Source organism: Eumetopias jubatus, unplaced genomic scaffold, assembly GCF_037043125.1.
Source record: "Eumetopias jubatus isolate StellerSeaLion01/CBP00866 unplaced genomic scaffold, mEumJub1_p1.0 scaffold_39, whole genome shotgun sequence".
In the NCBI taxonomy this organism is placed as follows: Eukaryota; Metazoa; Chordata; class Mammalia; order Carnivora; family Otariidae; genus Eumetopias; species Eumetopias jubatus.
In genome coordinates, this window is record NW_028274845.1 from 1625990 (window position 1) to 1650727 (window position 24738).

Here is a 24738-nt window from a genome sequence, read left to right on the forward strand (position 1 = left end):
TATTCTGCTGGACTCCACTGTCTCCGATGTCAGCTGTTACTGTCCCCGTTTGCTGCCGTGAAGGTGAGGCCTCTTAGCTCCTGGCAGCCTTGCTCTTTGTTTTGAGAATCTTGGCTTTCTTTTAATTTACCCTGGCTTGTCAATCTTGTTGTTACTTCTATGAAATAAGGTGGTTTATTTTGTCTGGTTGCTTTTAAGCTTTTCTCTTTGTCCTCGATTTCCTCCCTTCTTCCCTCCTTTTCTTTCTTTCTGTCTTGTAGGCTCCGTGCCCAGCGTGGAGCCCAGTGCGGGACTTGAACTCACGATCCTGAGATTATGACCTGAGCCGAGATCAAGAGTCAGACACTTAACCAACTGAGCCGCCCAGGCGCCCCTGTCCTAGATTTTCAGTGCTTTCATTAAGATGTCCCTGGCTGTGGCTTTTAAAAAATTTGCATTCTTAAGGTTCATAAAATTTTTGACAGATGACTCTGTATTTTGTATCAGTTTTGGAATATTCTTGCCATTAATTCTTAAAATTGAGGTTTGTCTCTGATTGCCTACTTCATCCCGCTGAGACTCTAGGGAGATGTACGCTTAATCTTCCAATCACGTGTGTGATTTCGTCTTGTGTCCCTGTTCTCACGTCAGTCTGGGCATGGTCCCCATCCCAGCCACTTACTTACTCTCCGTTCTCACCGTGATGGGTCTGTAGCCAGACTCATCTATCTATTCAAAAATGTAACTTCAGGTACTGCCTTTTTGAGTTCCAGAATGCCCATTTGCAAGCACTTTCTAGGTTCTAATTCTCCACTAAAATTCTTTGTTATTTTCCCGAATGCATTGTAGTTGTTTCCAAATCCATGCATTATGACTGCAATGTATAGATCACTGGTGGCTCTGTTTCCATTGTTCGTGTTTTCTCTGTGTCTTACACATAGTATGAATGCTGTTTTTAAAAAGTTTCTGATTGAATACTGGAGTAGGGCCTCTGTATGTTATTACAACCTCCAGAAAGGAACGTCACGTTTATTTTAGTTTGCAGCGGACAGTTGTGTCAGGGAGGGGCACCTCACGCCAGCCGGAATTTCTCTTACCATTCCAGGACCCCTGTTTGCCCCTTTCCGGGACTAGTCTGCGCTCATCTCAGCTGCACAGGGTGGCTGGAAGGGTGCTGTTTCTCTGGCACCGAGGACACTTTCTGCTTGTCTTCTTAGGCATTTGCGATCCCCACTTAGCAGTCAGCAGATGTCTCCGGGGAGCGTCAGAACAAAAGGTTGAACTGTCCGCGCTCCCTTTGTCTCCACGTGCATCCCACATGTAACACCAGCCTGTCTCTGGCTCTGTGCGCTCTGCCCAGCCCCCACTTCCTGCTGGCTTTCCGCCCGTGTTCTCAGCCCCCTGTCCACACTGCTGGCCTACTAGCGAGAACCTCAAGGTGAGAACATTGTAGAATATTGGCCTTCTCTACCTGTGTTTTACTTTTCTCTGGGACCTTGGGTCTTCCATCCTTGGTAGTTCTCTATCTTGAAAAACTAAGCTATTTATGTAAAATTCAACTTTTCTTTGTGTGTGTTTTATATAGTTTTTCTGTAAAAGATTTTTCTTGCTGCAGATTAGTCATTTATACCTTTAACCAGATGATAAAATTTATCATCGTAGTCAATTGGTTGCCTCTTATAAAATAATATCCTATGTATCAGTCAAAACGTTTTTTTTTTTTTTTTTATAGTAAGAAGCAGAAACTGACCATGGTTAAATTAAGGAAATCAAAACAAAACCTTTCCTCTGGGATAGGCACTTCCATCACCTTCGACGTGGACCTGAAGGTCTGAGGTTCCGGAAGGTCAAATAGCAGATCACACAGATGGTAAATTGCAGAGCGGGCATTCAGACGGACGCTCTGGCTTTGAAATACTCTGAAACACCACTGTGTACTGCCATTCCCCAGTAATTACGTAGATTCCTGTGCAGTTGTTAAAATAATACAGAGAAATCCTTCCCTTCCTTCAGCTTCCCCCAGTGGTAACATCTTGAAAGGCTATGTAGTGCAACATTAGCCAAAATACTGACATTAATACAGTCAACCAGCTTTATTCTTACGTAACTCAACTGTGTGTGTGCATGTCATCCTATGTGATTTTATCCCATGTGTGGATTCCTGTGACCCCCCAGCACAGTCGAGATAGAAATCTTCCCACCCAAGGACCCCTCATGCTACTCCATTAGAACCCAGACCGCACTCCCCCCAACCAGACCCTGGCAACCACTAACCTGTTTTCTGTCTCTATAATCTCTCTAATCTTGTCGTTTCAAGAATGTTCTATAAATGGAATCATACAGTATGTAAACTTTTGAGATTGACTTGTATGATTCAGCATAATTCCCTTGAATCCCCTGCAAGAGTTTGCACGCACTAATAGCTTATTCCTTTATATTGTTTAGTGGTGTTGCACATGAATTAAAGTTTAAGGTTAAATAAGAGGTGGGGCGCCCGGGTGGCTTAGTCGGTTAAGCGTCCAAGTCTTGATTTCAGCTCAGGTCATGATCTCAGGGTCGTGGGATGGAGCCCTGTGTTGGGCTCCATGCTGGGTGCAGAGTCTGCTTAAGATTGTCTCTCTCGCTCTCCCTCTGCCCCTCCTCTCCCTCTCTCTTTCTCTCTCTCTCCCTCTCTTAAAAAAGGAAAAGATATCCTATGTGAATTGCTTCCCACAGTGACTGCCACATAGCAGGACACCCCGTATTTGAAGCTGGTGCTATTTCTCTGTGCAGAAACATGGTGTAATGTTTAAAACAGAGTACAGTTCCACAAGCCACTTTAGAAGTTTAAGTGATCCAAGCACACTTACACTGTCCTATGTGTTCAGGTGTGAACAGTGTTGGGAGGCCAGATTGAGGCACCGTTCTCATCCCCCAGAATTTAGCAATACTGGCCTAAGTTGGCCTCAGAAACAGAACACCACAGCCCGCTTAGGACGCTGGCAGGAGACTGGCTCAGCTGGCGCCTGATTGAATCTATTAACATATCTAAGGTGAGTTTGTGCAATTCAAAGTTTTGCTCTGTCAGGGAAGCAGAGCTAAGCAGGAATCCTACTGGCAAACACTGGAAGTTTCCTTCAGAGCCTCTGTGAGGGGTAAGGAGAACTTAGCCTTTGGAGCCACTTCTGCCCAGAGTGACAAAGCCTGTCATGTAAGGCTGATGCATCTTCTGAGCCTGATGACATTAACTCTTCAGTACCCCTAGCTTTTCCAGGATCCCCAGGGTACTGCTGATTATTTCTGAAGCCCCCGTGGGTCTGTCTGCTGGGAGATAATGCAGAAGTCATGGGGACTGTATGCCTTCTCTTCTCGGTCAGAGTTACTTTCCATTGTAAAATCCAACAAGTGATATTCTGAATATGATTTAGCGTCTGTGGTGAGAGAAAGCTTGGTCATGCAGAGGTGAAATTTTCCAATTACCATGATAATTACAGGGCGTTTTGATGCCCTTTATTGAATACTTACTAGGTGCTGGGCTCCCTATGAAACCTTTTGTGTGCATTAGCTTGTGCTGATCCTTACTTCAACCCCACAAGTTCTGATTACCCAGATTGGGAATCCAGGGAGCGTTTAGAGAGGTTGTGTCTCCCCTTCATCCGCAGCTAGCAAGTGGCAGAGCTGGGATTTGAACTCCAGGTGGTTTGACTTCAATCTGGGTTCTTACCCACAAAACTACAGAGCTGAATTACCATAGCTAAAACGTTGGCATTCAGGTCTTGCTCTTCCACTGTAAAAGCTTGGCTTATCTGAGTCTGTCCCTGGGAGAGGGATCAGCTCTCAAGGAGCTGGCCGAATCAGTCTTTGATCTATAAACCAAGGGCCACAGCCTGAACCAGAGGGAACTTGCAGGCTGAAGGGGAGAGCAGGAATCATGATAGTAATAACAGTGAGAAGAGTGAGAATAAAGCTACCGATGCTTAGGGAGTGAGTATTGGGCCAGCTCTGCACTCTGTGCTTTATGTGTGTTGTCACCAGTCTTTAAAACAAGCCTTTGAGAGGGGCACCTGGGTGGCTCCGTCGGTTGAGTGTCCAGCTCTTGATTTCGACTCAGGTCATGATCTCAGGGTTGTGAGATGGAGCCCCTCATCAGGCTACAGCTCAGCGGGAATCTGCTTGAGATTCTCTCTCCCTCTCCATCTGCTCTGACCCTAAAATACATAAATCTTAAAACAAGCCTTAGAGATAATTAAGATCATCAGCTGCATTTCACAGAGGAGGAAACTGAGGCACACTGGGTTTAGGTAGCTCCCCCGAGGTCACACAGCAGTAACAGAGCTGGGTTCAAACTGGACTGCCTGCGCCCAGAGCACACGCACTTCCCGCTTACGTGCAGCCAGGACAGAACTGAGGCAGCTCGGCCTGCCCCGGGTTGGGGGCCCATCTAGGCATCCTGCAAGGCAGGCGCCTGCAACCTCTCTGGCAGTGGGTGGAGATGAAGCGCCTGGAGGTGGCCTAGAGGGCTTCCAGCTGGCTTTTCCCAGGTGGGAAGGAATCATTTAATCAGGTCATCACAAACTCCGGTTCTGCAGGAGAGGGATCTAGTGGGAGCAGGTTCCACGGGCTTACATACTCAGCGGGGAAGCTGGAGAACCAGGCTGGATAAGGGGCACCGTCCTGTGCAGAGCTGGGGTCTGGGGCACAGGAACCCCCATCAGGCCCCTCGGCTCTGTGCACCTGGTATGAATCAGGGCAACTTTCTCCCATCTCGTGTCATTCTGGTTAACAGAATAAAATATCTGGAGAGAGAGCTCACTGAGACTGTCCCAGCAGGTGTTCCAGTCCCCCCACCTACACCCCACTAAGCAGTGGCAAGGCACCTTGACTTAATGCCTGCAGAGGTAATTGCCCCAGACCTCAGAGAAGGGGACTCGGGCGTGGGGAGCCTCGTCTCCTGGTTGTGCGTGGCCTGCAGCCCCCACAGTGGAGGAAACACCAGAGGCAAAGAGCTGGGGCGGCGGCTGCAGGAAAGCGGAAACAGCCTGCCATGTTGCTGCCGGTTCCTCTGTGGAAGTTCGCAGTCTCCGTAGTGAACCTTGCAGGCCCTAGGAGAACTCAAGTTTCCAAAAATAATGTGGAAACAATGAAAGCATTTTACTAAACTTTGGGTGTATTAATTTGACTTTCTTTCAAGTAAAAAAAAAATAAATCCAGAATCATCGTTTATTTCCTCTTCCGTTACTTTTACTTTCCATGACCGTTTGTTCTCAAACGGGGTAAGATCCATCCAAGACGTCAATGAAGTGAGAGGGTCCTTGCTGGGTGTGTCTAATCAGACAGCGTCCCTTAAAATTGCCTTATCACCCAAGAGTTTACCCTAAAAATTGGGATGTCTCTGGAAGTTTAAGAAGGAAAGGTTTATCAAAAAGAAAGGCAAAAGGAGATGAAATGCTTCAAAGATACTTCAAAAGGAAAGAGCTTCAGATGAGAAGTATCCAAATGATTCCTTTGAGCATGAAGAAAAGGCTATTTGTGGGGAGCGGTCTGCAGGAGGCACTTGGCCCCTGCCTCCGCTGTGTTGAGGCAAAGTGTAGTACCTAAGGAGAGATGAGGTCATTGTGCATATTTATACCCACCAAAGGCAAGACCAGATATTTTACTGGGAGCAGCTGCTTTTAATTTTTATAAAGGCTTTGAAATCATAAAAAATGGGATGCTTTGCCTCAACGTGAAATGTTGTAGCGAAATTTGTAGGGAAAGTGTTCTCAAAGTAAAGTTCCCAAAGAGGATGAGCTGGGCTGGCCTCTGTCCACCGCCCTCCACGCCCCTCCCACCCCTGACCCCCGCCGGGAATTCCAGCAGGATTGGCTGGGGAGGTGGGAGGTGGCAGCAACTGTACTTGTGAGGCATAAGACTTCAATGAGTCTTGTAAAAAGAACTTTTAGTACATCGGTTTCCAGAAAAACAAAACAAAACAAAACAGTCCTGTGTAGTATTTTATTAAAAATGAATTGTCGGGGAAGGGAGCAAGATGGTGGAGGAGTAGGAGACCTGGATTTCATCTGGTCTTAGGAATTCAGCTGGATAGGGACCAAACCATTCTGAACACCTACGAACTCAACAGAAGATCGAAGAAGAGAGTAGCAACAACTCTCTGAACAGAGAGGCAACCGCTTACTGGAAGGTAGGACGTGCGGAGAAATGAATCCGAGGCGATATTCGGGAGGATAGACGGCGGGAGAGGGGGCCCCCATCGGCCGCTTCTGGCAAGTGCTAGAGCCGCGGAGCACAAAATCGGAACTTTTAGAAGTCGGCTCCGCTGAGGGACGTCGCTCCAGTGGCTAAGCGGGAGGTGGAACCCTCGCAGGACAGCGTGCTCTCAGGACCCTCGGGGTCCCAGGAAGACTGGGGGTGCCTGAGTGTGGCAGAGCTCCCAGGTATCGGAGCAGGGAAGCCGGCTGCAGAGACGGAGCCGAGGCGTGGGCTCTCAGTTCGGGGTTGCCATAAACTGTGATCGGCAACACAGTCGGGCCACTGCTCCTCCATCAGGGACCCAACAAGTGAGAGATCCCGGGAGACTCCCCTTCCTCCCCCGGGAGGAGCGGCGTGGGAGCGCATCTCAGGGATCTGCTGGGTTTGGAGACTCCACACGGGTCGGGTGCCAGAGATAGAAACGCTCGGTCACAGGCCGGGTGAGCACGGAGTGCTGCCGGAGACCAGGGAGATGGGAGTGACAGCTTTTCTCTGGGGGCGCACTGAGGGGCAGGGCCCCGAGTTCTCGGCTCCTCCTGGGAGGAGATTGGGAGGCCACCATTTTCACTCTCGTCCACCAAAGCTGTACCGAGAGCTTGCAGGGAACAAAAGCTCCCCAAGAGCAAACCCGAGCAGCTTGCTTAGCCCAGACCAGGAAAGGGCGGGGCAATTCCGCTTCCGCAAAGACATTTGGGAACCACAGCAACAGGCCCTTCCCCCAGAAGATCAGCATGAACAGCCAGGAAGCCAAGACCAAGTTTACTGATCAAGAACGGGAGAACTCCAGCGCTAGGGGACTACTGCACATAGAATTCATGGCTTTTTTACCATGATTCGTTAGTCTTTCAAAGTTAATTTTTTTAAACTGTCTTTTTCTTTTAATTTTTCTTTTTCCCTTTTTCAACCAACATCTTATAAATCCCCTTTTAAAAATAAATTTTATTTTTCATTTTTAGAGTCATATTCTATCCCTTCATAGTAGTTACCTTTATTTTTGGCATATATATATAAGTTGTTCTCTCTTTAAAATTTTGAAATACAGTTTCTTCTAACAGATCAAAATATACCCTAAATCTCTAGTGTAGGGCTTTGTTCTAGTCTCCTGCCTGATCACATTCTCTCCCCCCTTTTTTTTCTTTCTTTTTTTTTAATCCTCTTCTTTCTTTTTTCAAACACCTTCTTATCAATTCCTTTTTAAAATTTTTTTATAATTTTCATCTTTACAGTCATATTCCATCCCTTCATCGTATCAATGCTTATTTTGTACATATTTAAGTCTTTCTTTCTTTAAAATTTTAGGAGGCACTTTCTTCTAAAGACCAAAATATACCCAAAATCTAGTGTGTGGCACTGATCTATGCACTAGCCTGATCATATTTGATCATATTCTGTTTTGTTTTGTTTTCTTCTGTTTTTGTTTGTTTTTATCTTTTTTTTTTCTCTTTTTTTATTTCTTTCCCTTTCTTTTCCCCTGGTTTCAGGTCTTTTCTGATTTGTTTAGAGTATATTTTCTGGGGATGTTGTTACCCTGTTAGCATTTTGTTCTCTCATTCATCTCTTCTCCTCTGGACAAAATGACAAGATGGAAAAAATCATCTCAACAAAAAGAACAAGAGGTAGTACCATCTGCCAGGGACCTACTCAATACGGACATTAGTACGATGTCGGACCTAAAATTCAGAATCATGATTTTCAAAATACTAGTTGGGCTTGAAAAAAGCATGGAAGGTATTAGAGAAACGCTTTCTGGAGAAATAAAAGAACTACAATCTAACCAAGTCGAAATCAAAAAGGCTATTAATGAGGTGCAATCAAAAATGGGGGCACTAACTGCTAGGATAAATGAGGCAGAAGAGAGAATCAGCGATATAGAAGACCAAATGATGGAAAATGAAGAGGCTGAGAAAAAGAGAGATAAACAACTACTGGATCACGAGGGCAGAATTCGAGAGATAAGCAATACCATAAGAAGAAACAACATTAGAATAATTGGGATCCCAGAAGAAGAAGAAAGAGAGAGAAGGGCAGAAGGTATATTGGAGCAAATTATACCAGAGAACTTCCCTAATGTGGGGAAGGAAACAGGCATCAAAATCCGAGAGGCACAGAGAACCCCTCTCAAAATCAGTAAAAATAGGTCCACACCCCGACATCTAATAGTAAAACTTACGAGTCTCAGAGACAAAGAGAAAATCCTGAAAGCAGCTTGGGAGAAAAAATATGTAACCTATAATGGTAGAAATATTAGATTGGCAACAGACCTATCCACAGAGACCTGGCAGGCCAGAAAGGAATGGCATGATAAATTTAGAGAACTAAAGGAGAACAATATGCAGCCAAGAGTACTATATCCAGCTAGGCTGTCATTGAAAATTGAAGGAGAGATAAAAAGCTTCCAGGACAAACAAAAACTAAAGGAATTTGCAAACACGGAACCAGCCCTCCAAGAAATATTGAAAGGGGTCCTCTAAGCAAAGAGAGAGCCTAAAAGCAGCACAGACCATAAAGGAACACAGACAGTATACAGTAACAGTCACCTTACAGGCAATACAATGGCACTAAATTTCTGTCTTTCAATAGTTACCCTGAATGTAAATGGGCTAAATGCCCCAATCAAAAGACACGAGCTATCAGATTGGATTAAAAAACAAGACCCATCCATATGCTGATTGCAAGAGACTTATTTTAGACCCAAAGACACCCCCAGATTGAAAGTGAGGGGGTGGAAAACCATTTACCATGCTAATGGACACCAAAAGAAAGCTGGGGTGGCAATCCTTATGTCAGACAAATTAGATTTTAAAACAAAGAGTGTAATAAGAGATGAGGAAGGACACTATATCCTACTTAAAGGGTCTATCCAACAAGAAGATCTAACAATTGTAAATATCTATGCCCCTAACGTGGGAGCAGCCAATTATCTAAGGCAATTAATAACAAAAGCAAAGAAACACATTGACAACAATACAATAATAGTGGGAGACATTAACACCCCCCTAACTGAAATGGACAGATCATCTAAGCAAAAGATCAACAATGACACACTGGATCAAATGGACTTCACAGACATATTCAGAACATTCCATCCCAAAGCAATGGAATACACATTCTTCTCTAGTGCCCATGGAACATTCTCCAGAATAGATCACATCCTAGGTCACAAATCAGGTCTCCACGAGTACCAAAAGATTGGAATTATTCCCTGCATATTTTCAGACCACAGTGCTTTGAAACTAGAACTGAATCCCAAGAGGAAAGTCAGAAAGAACTCAAATACATGGAGGCTAAAGAGCATCCTACTAAAGAATGAATGGGTCAACCAGGAAATTAAAGAAGAATTAAAAAAATTCATGGAAACCAATGAAAATGAAAACACAACTGTTCAAAATCTTTCGGATGCAGCAAGGCAGTCCTAGGAGGAAAGTATATAGCAATACAAGCGTTTCTCATGAAACAAGAAAGGTCTTCAATTCACAGCCTAACCCTACACCTAAGGGAGCTAGAGAAAAAACAGCAAATAAAGCCTAAACTCAGCAGGAGAAGAGAAATAATAAAGATCAGAGCAGAAATCAATGAACTAGAAACCAAAAGAACAGTAGAACAGATCAATGAACCTAGGAGCTGGTTCTTTGAAAGAATTAATAAGATTGATAAACCCCTGGCCAGACTGATCCAAAAGAAAAGAGAAATGACCCAAATCAACAAAATCATGAACGAAAGAGGAGAGATCACAACTAACACCAAAGAAATACAAACAATTATAGGAACGTATTATGAGCAACTCTATGCCAGCAAATTAGATAACCTGGAAGAAATGGGTGCATTGCTAGAGATGTATCAACTACCAAAATTGGACCAGGAAGGAATAGAAAACTTGAACAGACCTATAACCACTAAGGAAATTGAAGCAGTCATCAAAAATCTCCGAACAAACAAAAGCCCAGGGCCAGGTGGCTTCCCAAGTGAATTCTCCCAAACATTTCAAGAAGAAGTAATACCTGTTCTCCTGAAACTGTTCCAAAAAATAGAAAAGGAAGGAAAACTTCCAAACTCATTTTATGAGGCCACCATTACCTTGATCCCAAAACCAAAGACCCCATCAAAAAGGAGAATTACAGACCAATATCCTTGATGAACATGGATGCAAAAATTCTCACCAAAATACTAGCCAATAGGATCCAACAGTACATTAAAAGAATCATTCACCAGGACCAAGTGGGATTTATCCCTGGGCTGCAAGGTTGGTTCAACATCCGCAAATCAATGAACGTGCTACATTACATTAACAAAAGAAAGAACAGGAGTCATATGATTCTCTCAATAGATGCAGAAAAAGCACTTGACAAAGTATAGCATCCTTTCTTGATCAAAAGTCTTCAGAGTATAGGGAGAGAGGGTACAAACCTCAATATCATAAAAGCCATCTATGAAAAACCTACAGCGAATATCATTCTCAATGGGAAAAACTGAGAGCTCCCCGCTAAGGTCAGGAATGCAGCAGGGATGTCCACTCTCACCACTGCTATTCAACATGGTATTAGAAGTCCTAGCCACAGCAATCAGACAACAAAAGGAAATCAAAGGCACCTAAATCGGCAGAGAGGAAGTCAAACTCTCACTCTTTGCAGATGATATGATACTGTATGTGGAAACCCAAAAGACTCTACCCCAAAACTGCTAGAACTCGTACAGGTATTCAGTCAAGTGGCAGGATATAAAATCAATGCACAGATATCAGTGGCATTCCTATACACCAACAACAAGACTGAAGAGAGAGAAATGAAGGAGTCAATCCAATTTACAATTGCACCCAAAACCATAAGATACCTAGGAATAAATCTAACCAAAGAGGCAAAGGATCTGTACTCAGAGAACTATAAAATACTCATGAAAGAAATTGAAGAAGACACAAAGAAATGGAAAAACGTTCCATGCTCATGGATTGGGAGAACCAACATTGTAAAGATGTCAACGCTACCTAGAGCAATGTACACATTCAAGGCAATCCCCATCAAAATACCATTGACTTTTTTCAAAGAAATGGAACAAATAATCCTAAAATTTGTATGGAACCAGAAGAGACCCCGAATAGACAGAGGAAAGTTGAAAAAGAAAAGCAAAGCTGGCGGCATCACAATTCTGGACTTCCAGCTCTATTACAAAGCTGTCATCATCAAGACAGTATGGTACTGGCACAAAAACAGACACATAGATCAATTGAACAGAATAGAGAGTGCAGAAATGGACCTTCAACTCTATGGTGAACTTATCTTTGACAAAGCAGGAAAGAATGTCCAATGGAAAAAAGACGATCTCTTCAACAAATGGTGTTGGGAAAATTGGACAGTCTCATGCAGAAGAATGAAACTGGACCATTTCCTTACACCACACACAAAAATAAACTTCAAATGGTTGAAAGACCTTAATGTGAGACAGCAGTCCATCAAAGTCCTAAAGGAGAACCCAGGCAGCAACCTCTTCGACCTCAGCCGCCGCAAATTCTTCCTAGAAACATCGCCAAAGGCAAGGGAAGCAAGGGTAAAAAGGACTATTGGGATTTCATCAAGATAAAAAGCTTTTGCACAGCAAAAGAAACAGTCATCAAAACCAAAGACAACCGACAGAATGGGAGAAGATATTTACAAATGACATATCAGATAATGGGCTCGTATCCAAAATCTATAAAGAACTTATCAAACTCAACACCCAAAGAACAAATAACCCAATCAAGAAATGGGCAGAAGACATCCAAATGGCCGACAGACACATGGAAAAGTGCTCAACATCGCTGGGCATCAGGGAAATCCAAATCAAACCTCAGTGATCTACACCTCACACCCGTTAGAATGGCTAAAATTAAGTCAGGAAACGACAGATGTTGGCGGGGATGTGGAGAAAGGGGAACCCTCTTAAACTGTTGGTGGGAATGCAAGCTGGTGCAACCACTCTGGAAAACAGTATGGAGGTTCCTCAAAAAGTTGAAAATAGAGCTTCCATAAGATCCGGCAATTGCACTACTGGGTATTTACCCCAAAGATACAAATGTAGTGATCCGAAGGGGTACGTGCACCCCAATGTTTATAGCGGCAATGTCCACAATAGCCAAACTGTGGAAAGAGCCCAGATGTCCATCGACAGAGGAATGGATAAAGGAGAAGTGGTATATATACACAATGGAATACTATGCAGCCATCAAAAGAATGAGATCTTGTCATTTGCAACGACATGGATGGAACTGGAGGGGGTTATGCTGAGTGGAATAAGTCAATCAGAGAAAGACATGTATCATATGACCTCCCTGATATGAGGAATTCTTAATCTCAGGAAACAAACTGAGGGTTGCTGGACTGGTGGGGGGTGGGAGGGATTGGGTGGCTCGGTGATAGACATTGGGGAGGGTATGTGCTAGGGTGAGTGCTGTGAATTGTGCAAGGCTGTTGAATCACAGATCTGTACCTCTGAAACATAATGCAATATATGTTAAGAAAAAATAAAAGGTAGTAGGAGGGGAAGAAGAAGGGAGGAAATCAGAGGGGGAGAAAAACCAGGAGAGACGATGGAGTTTGAAAAACAAACTGAGTTCTAGAGGGGAGGGGAGTGGGGGAGCTGGGTTAGCCTGGTGATGGGTTTTAAAGAGGGCATGTTCTGCGTAGAGCACTTGGTGTAATGCACAAACAAATAATCGTGGAACACTATATCAAAAACTAATGATGTAATGTATGGTGATTAACATAACAATAAAAAAATTTAAAGGAAAATAAATGAATTGTTCTGTGGTTGGGTAAGGGAACCCGTGTCACCCCCGTGTAGATTTGTATTCATCAGTACCGTAAGGTCTCTTAGAAACCCTGCACGGAAGACACTCGTGTCACTTTCTGAAACCCAGTGTTTTTTGAACTTGTTGGAAACACATTTCCTTTATTCCAAGGATTGTACGTTTTGGAGATGCTCTTTTCCTGGGTTTTGAATCACCAGTTGGGCCCCCCATCTAGAGAACGGAGTGCTGATGTCTATGGCAGAAGACTTTCCAAATCAGAATTTTCTTCTCTAAGTTGCCGTCTTCTTAAGTGGAGAGACTTCACCGCTTTGTGGAAAGGAAGTGTTTCCCCAATACACCAAGTCTTTTGAAGACAGAGGGTTGGCGAGCTCACTGGGTCTCAAGCAGGATGGTATAATGTGGCAGAACACAGGCCACTGCACCTCCCTTGTTTCAGTCTTGACAATACCATCAAAGTGAGTGCATTTGGCAGGACTTTTTAGGCAAAACAAACAAATAGAATCCAGCTCAAACAGGATTAGGCCAAGACAAGGGGCCATAATCGTCCACAGGCCTGGCCAGCCCAGGCTTCAGGCCGCTTTTCTGTCTCTACCATGATGCTAGTTTCACTTCTGGGATGCCTCCTACTTGGGGGATCTCTCCAAGTCATAGTAAAGGTGCTGCTAACAGCTCCAGGCTCACATCCTACCAGCCCAGCACCCGTACCAGAAGAAGAGCATAAATCTAGCAAACCGTTAGAGGATGATGTTCATATGTAACTGGATTTAGTGATGCGTCAACCTCTGAACTAATTTCTGTGACTGGATGTGGGACAGGGGACGTGTTCCTGGAAACGTGGTATGGGTCAGTTCTGAGATTGGCAAATAGGCAGGATCTTAAAATGAGGGCACAGCCGGAAGGAGGGGAACACTTGCTTGGCTGTGGGCAGAGACCTCTATTACATTAACACTGAAAAATGGAGGATGAACATGGGTCCAGGTGGCAAGAGAAGCAGGGATCAAGATTAAGTTCTCCCTACTGCTATGCATTTGGGGTGTCCCTGGGCCGGTGCTTCATAAGTCTTTGTGAAATATATTAGATGCAAAAATGATCGTAGGAACAGCTGATGGCAAACTGTATTGTCTCTAGCAAGGTGCACAGACGTTGACCACCTTCCACCTCACTGGTTTGGAAGTCAGAGGCTTTGACACCTGGGCTCCTTGGAGAGGCAAGGGGGGCGGTGCCAGAGTCTGGACAGAGTAGGTACAGTTCCCACAGGATCTGCCACAGTCCAACACTGGAACCCCAGACTGATCCAACCTTTGCCTTTGGAATGCTGTGGCCCTACTGGGCTTGGAGGGGCCCCTGTGTCTCCATGGTTCCCACGGGCCATGCAGAGCCCTGACAAGGAGATGGCAGCATTTGCAGGAGCCTCTCGCCAAGGCTCACTGTGGTTCCGGGCAGATAACTGCCGTCCTGACAAGCCTGCCTTGCCCTCGAGCCTTTCCACAGCCAGGGCGTTGGCTGCTACAGTGACCTGACTTGCTGTGGACACAAAGCATTTTTTTAAGTGACCTATGGACAAGCAGGCTTTGGGTCTCCCAGACTCTGCTTTTCACCTGCAGGTTGCTCTATCCGTAGGTTCTTTTCCATCACTGCACTTCCACCTAAATGTGTAGACCTGGATCCCTAGCTGGAAGAACCTGCTTTCCTGCTTCTGCTCTTCCCGGTCTGTGTTTGGCTAAAGGAATGACGAGATGTGGCTCAGGACGGAAGGAGGCCAGGCCCCCAGGTCACTGACAAGTGGGCCCAAACCATAGCTTTGTTTGATGCCAACTGCTTGTCTTTGAGAGAGACAGACTTAATTTTTTTTCTATTTGTTTTTGGTCTTGGCAAACCTTTTATTGTAGAATAGTTTTGATTTACAGACTGCTAAGATAGGACAAAGAACTCTCATCTACCCCAAACCCAGTTTCCCCTATTATTAGCACCCTACATCAGTGTGATACATTTGTTACAGTTAATGAGTCAGTACTGATACATTATTATTTTTTTAAAGATTTTTATTTATTTATTTGAGAGAGAGAGAATGAGAGAGAAAGCGCATGAGATGGGGGGAGGGTCAGAGGGAGAAGCAGACTCCCTGCCGAGCAGGGAGCCCTATGCGGGACTCCAGGATCATGACCTGAGCCGAAGGCAGTCGCTTAACCAACTGAGCCACCCAGGTGTGCACTATTGATACATTATTAAAGTCCATACTTTATTCAGACTTTACTAGTTTTTTCCTCCGGTCCTTTTTCTGGTCCAGGATCCCACCCAGGACACCACATCACATTGTATTCATCATGTTTCCTTAAGCTCCTCTGGGCTGTGACAGTTTCTCAGACTTTCCTTGTTTTTGATGACCATGCAGCTGGGGAGAACTAGCCAGGGCTTTTGTAGACTGTTCCTTAGCTGGGATTTGTCTCATGTCTTTCTCTCTCATGATTATACTTTCATTTCTGAATCCTGATTTCTTTTCGAATTGGCTGATGTTCAGGGAGCATTGCTCTGAGCCAGCACATAGCAAATCCAGCCTTTCACCTGGATTATCTCACGTAATCCTCTCAAAACCTCACACCAGGTAGACACCATTGTTAAACCCATTTTACAGATGTGGAAAGTGAAGCATAGCAAGGACCAGTTACTTAGCCAAGATTGACAGCCGATGGACATGCAGCTGGGTGCCGAGTTCTCCTAGAACCCCTGCTATGATGGAGAATTGACCTTAACGCCCTAAAACTGCTCTCTAGACCTGCAAGGTGTATGAGCTCTAGGTTGAATTATGCCAGCTTCTGAGGTTCATACAAGGTGGTTTCCTCCAGGTGTGGAGCTGTGCTTGGTGGCCTGAGAACCTACAGCAAGGGGAAGGCCATCCTAGGCAAGGGGGCCAAAAGTTTTGTTGGCAAGATGGTGCCCATCCCGTGGACTGGGAATGGTGCCAAGCTGGTGGGTCCCAGCTCCAGGTGGAACGACGAGATGGGCCATTAAGGAGTGAGGGATTCCTGTTGGGGCAGAGGTGTGTGGTGGGCTGGAGGTGGTGGTGCAGAAGGGCCGGAGGACAGCCTGAAGCCGTTTCATTCAAAGAGCCTCAGTACAGGCCAATCCCGTCTGGTCTCCTTGCCCGCCATCTGTACTTGGCCTTGTCATGCGGTGGGGCTCTTTGAGCTCCTTTCTTCTCCATCGGCTGGCTTCCTTGGGGTCCCAACAACAGGAGACAGCACACCTGAAGGAGAAGGGGACACAGTCCTTTGCACTCCTGTCCCAACTCACACCACCATGGCACCGTCTTCTCCCTTCCATGCCCCAGAACTGGCCTCCTGCTGCCCCTGCAGAGGCTCCAGCACCAGCTGGGCACGGCCCCTCCCCCACCCTCCCAGCTTCTAGGTTCTGATGGCGAACAAGGAACATTTACCAGTTTACTGTCGCCCCGAATCTAGTCGTCTGTGGACCTTTAGATTTTCTCCAAATCCTATACCACAGGTCAATTACTTATTAATTTCATTCAATCTAACCATTCTAAATTTCAACATATTTATTTTAAAAGAACATTTTATATCATTACCTTCAGTGGAAAATCTTGCCGTAATTCATTTTAAACAACGTATGAGAATTAAATGAGTGTTTGTCCTCAGGATACCTAGAACCCCTCTTCTTCCATGGATGGTGGGTGGCAGGCTTGGGGACACCCCTGGGGTATTCAGTCAAATAGTGCTTATTGTGTGCTTGTGGGTGCAGATGCTTTTGTAATTGCTCTGAGGGGTTTTACAAAGGTGGCCTGGTCCCAGAGCAGCATTAAATCAGCCTCCGTCCCCATCTCCTCTCCACCCACAATGACCACACACAGGTTTGGCATCCTTTGAAATGCCCCAGGCAGGTGGCTTCTTTCTCTAATGAGCGAGACTGGTATGAAGAACCGGGAACCCCCAGTGAGAGTAGAGAGCTGAACTTGAATTACTCACATCACACATTAGTTGAAAACCCCCCAGAAGTTTAAAAGGACAGTATTTATTGTAATTTATGGAAATATATTAGAGAATTTCCTGATGTAACTGGAAAGGTCTCAATTATATTCAAAGGAGAATATTTAACGACATGTTAGAAGGTGCTATATTGGAAGCTATTTGTTAAAGTGCTCCCAATTTTGACAAACATATGTAGAAGTGATTTTGTTTTTTATCTTGAGGGAACAGAAGTAATATATGGATAAAAACTTTGAGTAATATTCACAAATGACATTGGGAAAAATAATTCAGCATCTGACGTGTTTTGCTTGCCTAATAAATCAGGCATCACTAGCTTATGTATATAATCATCAGAGCTCATTTTTATTAAACCAATAATGTTAAGTCAGGAATTTTTTTTTTAAGATTTTAAGTTAAACAGATGGTAAAAGACTCTTCCTTGTGCTGATTCATCTAATAAAAAACTCAGGATAAATTCATCTAATTTCATAAGATCAAGGCAAATAGAATAACTGCTCTGTGTATGTACACGTCTAAGCCTGTTTATTATATACATATATGCAGAGTGTATCACATTAGGTGCATTCAGAACAGTGTGCAGCCGTCACCACCTCCATCTCCAGAATTTTTCATCATCCCAAACAGAAGTTGTGTCCCATTAAACAGCAACTCCCTTTCCCTCCCTCGCCCAGCCCTGGAAACCCTCCTGCTCCTTTCTGTGTGGAGCTGACTGCTGCCTACACCTCCTGTAAGAGGGACCATGCATACAGTGTCTTTCTGTGTCTCACCTACTCCACTTAGCTTGTGCTCAAGGTCCATCCCTGTTGTAGCATGCTCATAATTTCATTCCTTTAGAGGGCTAAATGATAGTCCAGTGTATGCATAGCCCTTATTTTGCTTATCCCTTCATCTGTGGATGGACCTTGGGTTGTTTCTACTGTCAGGCCATCGTCACTCAAGCAGCCATGCACCGTGGTGTGCAGGTGTCTGCCTGAGCCCCCGCTTTTGCCTCTTTGGGCTACACACCTAGGAGTCCACTTCCTGGATCATATGGTAATGCTGTGTTTAACTGTTTAAGGAATGCTTTTGCCATATTTTCGTGCCAAATGAATTACCTGGGAATTGAATCTGCCTATCTGTTGTGAGAGTGTCCCTTACTTATTTCATTAAATAGCAGTGTTCTTTTCCTCCTTCACTTACTCATTTTCATGGAGCGCCTCCTGATCGTCATCAGGCTTCTAGACAGGGCCCATAGCAGAGAGCAAGATGCGGCCCTTGTTCTCCTGGAACATGCATTCTAATGTGCAAACATGAAGCAGGCAAAGAAGAAGTAGATGAGATCAGAGAGTGAGAAGGCCCTGCGAGGAAAAGCAGACCAGGAAGGGGGCTGGAGAGTGCACAGAGTTCCTGTGACCGCTGTGGGGTTTTTGGGAGGGCCCCTGTGGGGATGACATTTGAGCAGAAACCAGCAGTCATGCTGGGTGAAGCTGCAGGAAAAGGTGAAGGAGCAGTGAGTGTGGATGCTTGGAAGTGATCCTGGGAGGGTGTCCAAGGAGCATTAGGAAGGCCAGTGTGGTGGCAGCCACGTGGGGACAAGATGGGCTGGGGCACAGAGGGCCTTGTCAACCACGTTGAGAACTTTGGGTATCATCTTAAGAATGATGGGAAGCTGTCAACAGGTTTTGCGTTGGGAATGACAAGATCTGGCTCATGTTTTGAGAGGGTCTTTCTGCTTGTGGAGGGGGTTGGGGGATGGCCACAAGAGTGACCAAGAGTGGAAAGAAGGAGACTGACTTACTATGTGTGCCTGAGTACCAGTGACAGGGCGTTTCTTCCAGGCTTCTAGCGAATTCCTGAAGCGCATGTTGGAAATGGGACTTTGATTTGACATTGAGTTTGCTTTCAAAGAAATTACACTCTTTCCATGTCTGTGTTAGAAGTGTTGTTTGGACCGTTCACCTTGCATTTTCAATTGCTTGTCAGGATCATTGCCCAGTGTATTCTCGAGATTATGCACAAATGACCAGATAAAGAGCAAATGGCATCAATGGCTTCTTTATCATCTCAACAGCTGATGTTTGCTTCTTGCCCAAAGACACCGGAGACAGAAGGCTAGGTCGGGATGCTCCTTCCTAAGCTATAACCCAGGAAAAACAGCCTGTGAAATGAATGCTTGCTTTTTTTTTTTTTTTTTTTTTTTAATAATGCTTTCTTTCTGTGAGCTTCTCTTGTGCTGTCTGGAGAACACTGAATGTGAACGAGGAATTCAATAAGAAATCTGAAAGTCTCACCATGCAGAACTCTATGGCACGGCAACCAAACCCAACTTTTGGGTTTAACATGAAGATTACCTTGGGTTGTAATACAAAAGAAAAAACTTAGGCTTTGAAATACTTTGTTTATTTAGCAAGGTTTTATAAACTTAGGCTTCAGATGTTCTTTACTACTGAAGGAGGGGGAGGAAAAAAAGGAGGAAAAAGATTAATTGGTTCATTTTGAGTATATGTTTCTTTTGACAAGTGAAGAGTTATTGCCAAATTTGATATAAAATAAGTTGTTATAACCTGACATTTATCATTTGGATTTATTTGAGTTACTGCCTTCTCCAAATTCAATAATGCTAGGAAGCAGAATTAAGCTAGGTGACTCCATGAAGTGCCCTTTAAACCCATTGGGGGATGTCGACGAGAGACTCCACACTTGGAGGTCAGTGATGATGATCTTGTGCATTTTCTTGCCTTCTTCACATTGAGGAAGCTATATAACCACAGGGATATTATTTTTTTTACATATTAAATCCCATTCTGTAACATATGGAAAACCCAAAAAGATGTTTTAAAAACCCAAACAAGATAAAGAGACAGCAAAGGGCCAGAAAGTATTGAAAGATAGAAAGCAAATAGAATCAGACATTCAGAGAAATAAGACTAGAGGCGGCACAGAGGGAGGCAGCTGAGAAGGTAAGAAATGAGCTGAAGGTCCTGGAGATGCGGGGGGGGGGTGGTTCCTGGGATTGACTGAGGGTCTTAATTAGTTAATAAATTAGGTGGGGTGACCCTTCCCCTTCTCCATGTGTTAGGTGGGAGTGGGCATTCCCTGAGGCCAGGGCAGTTGGTGAGGGCTCAAGGTCAGGGAGCTCCAGGCCTGGGGAGGGCCAGGGAGCCCCACACCCTGGCAGTAAGATCTTCAGCCTGCCACGCATCAATGAATGGGATAGACAACAATCCAGGGATTGACAGAAAGATAAGCAGATAATTCACACATTAGCACACACTCAGGGGAATCATCTCTAGGCACGTGTGGCTCCAAGGCACCAGGTAGAAAAGCTAAAACTAACAAAACAGGGGTCACACGGCAGAGGAGAACCCAGAATGAACCTGACTAGACTCACGGAGGGGTTCCCAGAGATGCAGCATCTCTGATGTGAACGCCAACCAGAGCTGCGCAAGTTACCAGTGAAGCTCTGAAATTGGAAGCTCCGTTGTGGGCAGCAGAGCCTGAGGGGATTCCAGCACGCAGCAGAGGTGTGGGACCAGGAGAGGAGGGGCGGGGGTCCGCAAGTGTGGCCTCCAGCCAGAGAATTCTGGCAGCCCAGACCAGGGCCCAAGTCGAGGACAAGATGGAAATAGACGAATCCGTGGAAATCCCCGAGGTGAGAGCCCTGCCTGGACGACGCACCCCCCCGCTCCCCACCCCAGGATGTGCACTGGACCTTTAGAAAACCAAGGAGGCGCAGAATGCCTGAAAGCCTGGACACAAAAATGATGTTTCCTGCTAAGGAGCAAAAATCAGACTGGCCTTCATCCTCTCACTTCCAGAGTGCTGTGCGGAGAGACCTGAGTAGCAGCCTCCCGGCTCCCAGCAAAGCAGACCACATGTGGAATCTTCAGCACGGGGGCAGTAGCATGGGGTGCGGGTGGAACGAAGGCATTTCAGATACGCAAGGATGAAGGTTTGCCTTCCAGAGATACTCAGAGGATCGCCTGGGTATGTCCTCGAGCAACACGTAGAATAAATCCAAAATGAGCCTATGTTTGCAACACAGTCAGATAATGATAGAAACATGTCAAGTGGGAAAGTGAAATGTCTTCATTGTCCCCTTCTTCTAGGACACAGTCACTAGAAAGGGTATATTCTTCCACATACTTCCTGTGTATGCGCCAACAGTTCACTCATAGGTGTTATGTTCATGAACATGTAGCTTTACAAAAAGGCTGCGTTCCACATAATATTGGCAAAATTGTTTCCGTAACTTGACATTTTGCTGTGGAAATCTGTCCTGCTTTACCTACAAAATTCCCTTGTTCTTTGTAAAGATTGCTTGGCTTCTGTGCATTGGAGGGCCCTAGTTTATTTGAACAGTCCCCTTAGCAAGTGTTTAGATTGCCTTTATATTTCACTATGAAAGGAGTATTGCCGCGGATATCCCTTGGACTTTGAGTCCAAGTCAGAGTATTTGCTGGACCACAGGGAGTGGGCAGCTGACTCTAATGGACCTTGGTGCCCTCCGCCCAGCACCCTCCTCACCATTTGTCCTGTAGGTGAGGGAGCCCTGCATTTGCCCTTGGGGCAGGGAGGTGGGAGGGGAGGGGTGCTGCTACTGAAGCTGACCAGGGCTGTGATGTTTGTCCTGCAGGTGGGGCTGCCTTCTGGTGCTCTTGCCACTCGTGCCCACAGGGAAGCATCCTAATTATAGAACAAAAAGAAATTAAACTGCTCGCAGAAGCGGACTGCGGCGTTTTTAATGTTTATGACGAGACAGCCCAGATCTACGTTGCCTTACCTTCCAGACTGTAAAACTCAGATAACTTTGTGATCCACTATTCTTCAGAAGAAAAAAGCAAAGATTCTATTTGACCATCTTTTTTGAAATCTTTAGAATTTCATCCTTTGAAAATAAGTCTTTGAGAATTTCCAACAATGTGCATCCAGTCAGTGTATTTCAGGAGAGAAGAAATAATTTAGGTTTCAACTTTTAGTTTTTTTTTTTCCCATCTCTTCCTTCCAAAAAAAAGAGGGGGGGGAAAGGGGGCGGGATCGCTCTTGATCCAAAAAGAACAAATGGAGAACTATATGATGATTTTGCAGAATTAATGAGCATTTCAGATGGCATTGGCCCCTATGGTCCTGTGCACATTGGTGCTTAATCTCCAGGGCTAAAGCCCAGTGATGATGGGAGTGAGGGGTATTCAGTCTGTTGGGCAAGGGAGGGAGGGTCACTCCTGGCCTTTTGGCTGTGTCTCCTCCAGTGTGCGGGGTGACAGATCCCGGTTGGTAGTGAATCAGAGTGCCTCTCTCCCCAGGCAGAAACTGGGGTGGCGTTGGGGAGTAAAGTGGGTAGGTTTGCACAGTCAGGCTCCTGAGCTGGGGACGGCTCCAACATGCTTGGTGGGAGTGGCCAACCCAGAGCAAAGGCGATCAGCACAAGGCACAGACAAGGCACAGCAGACCCGCTATGGCCCAGATTGCCCTCCCTTTCAGCTCAAAGCAAAGCACTAGGCCCTGTAGCAGGTTCCGTCTTCAGAGCACTGGTAAGCTGGGACTTCCTCTGGAAGGGGAGCGAACACCGGCAGGGAGGGATCAGCAGATGACGCTCTGCCTTCAGAGATTTTTATTTCATGCATCCTTTTAGAGGTGAAGTGCACTCACACGTTCCTCTCAGCACAGAGGGTTCGGGGATGCAGCAACCTTAATGGTCACACAGGGGTAATGAAACCCAGACGGAGAGCAAGCCCCTGTCTGGTTGCCATCCTTTGGGGATCTCTAAGTGGGCTGTCTCAACTTCTTCCTACGGAGGCTCCCCTGGTCTACAAGTACAGATGTGCGGTTGATTGGTGGTCCAGTGTACATCAGCCAGAGCTTTGCTTTGTCGGCATTATTAAAAGTTAATTTGTTTCTTTGTGTAAATGCTTATTCTACTGGAAGGGAGCTTCTTGGTTGTTACTATAGTCTTACATAAGCAGAGGAAGCACTCTCAATACCTTGAAAACGTGATGCTTGATACTTCTGCTTGATACTAAACCTGTCAGAAAATCAGAGGGATTTTAAAGGGTGGGTGTTCCCAGAACTGACAGTGGCTGCAAGGTGCTGAGCAGGCCCTGTGTGTGTGTGTCCAGGGTGGTACTGTGTCTCATTTCAGACCCCCTTTCAGCCCAAGGTCATAGATGGCAAAGGTGGACTGATCTCAGAGTATCACCTAGAATGTGAGGTGCAGGAGGCAGGGTTGGCCCCATCTGAGGACCCTGGGCTGGTGTCCGGGAGTGGACAGCTTGAGGTCATGTCTGAGTTTGGCCAGAGGTCAGGAGTAAAGAAGTGTTTTAGGAGCCTAGATTTCAAGACCAAGGACAGCAAACTCCAGGTCTGGGAGGCAGGAGGTCAGCAAAGCAGGAAGGAAGGGGGTGTAGCCAGGTGATCCTGGCCAAGATCCTGGAGGCAGCCTGGTGACAAGGCCGGAGGAATGAAAGGGTAGGGTGATGCCACACTAGCCCTCACTGCTCCTGGGCCATGTGGCATGGGGCATCCCTCCCAGCTTCCCACAGTTTCCTTATTTACTGCTCCAGCATTGGCTGGAGTCCGAGCTCAGTGCTGAGGAGTCAGGCAGCCTTGACAAGGGTTCACAGCCAGGCCCGAGTTGGAACCCAGGTGCCCCGACTCCGGACAGGACTCCCATCCCAGCCGCCAGACCCCGAGGTGCCCAGGCTCCCAGCCTTGGCCGTGCTGCTCTGCCCTTAAGCCTGGCACCCAGGCAGGTTCTCGTGTTCTCCTGCTCCAAGTTCCCAGTCCCAGGTAAGGCCTTTCCCGACTTCTGAATCTCCACCTTCAGTCACACCAGATCCTTCCCCTTCTGCCTCCAAAGTGTTCCCCGGCCTCAGCCTCCATCCCTGCAGTGTCTGGCGGCTCCTGGGGCGATCTCGCTCATAGGAGCTGCTCTCTGTCTGCCTTCCCTGTCCTTCCTCTGCCCTACTTTCCCCTCTGCTGCTTGCTCTAACCCAGTCTCTCCATTGGCCAGATTTTCCAAAGCACTGACAAGCTAAATGCTCCTCTAAGAAGCAGCAGTGATGTCCCCTTTGCCCCAACTCTCCAATGTAGCCTTCCTGTCCTTGTTCCGGCTCTTGTTGGGTAGGCTGCTGGAGCCCCCAGAGGAGGAATCCCAAGCTGGGTCAGAGCTCCCTGGAGCCAGGCCATGGTTGACTGGTAATGCCTGCCAGGGACACAGACATGGCGAGTGGGGGTGGGCCAGTCTATCCTTGTCTCTCTCGGACTACTTGTGGTCACTTGAATGTCCTGTGTGCTGTTGTGTGAGTTTTGCAAATGTTCCTTTCATTTCGTGGGCTGCTCTTCCCTTATTGGATCGCCTTGCAAACTCTTACTTGCCCTTCAAGACTCTGTTCTGCAAAGTCACTCCTTTGAGACTTCAACTGACCCCACTAAATGTTTTATCCCGGTTGCTGCCATAAGCCTTTGTATATCTATCTCTTGGCCCTCCCTTCCTGTCTTATAACTGTCCCCCACCCCTCCCTGTAGTTTCTGTGAGTCTCAGAGAGCAGAGGAGGTTTTAGAAATTGCATATCCCCAGTACCTGGCACATAATCAATTTTCAAAATGAGTGTTGAATTTTAGAAATCTATGTCATTTATATCTCCTTTAAAATCAGCACAGGTTGGCACAGTTACACAGAGTTCATACCTCATTGTATAATTGCATCTTTTACCCGGCTCAACTCTTAGGAAAGACTAAGGGGAAAGAAATTAAAATAAAAGGAGAGCAGGA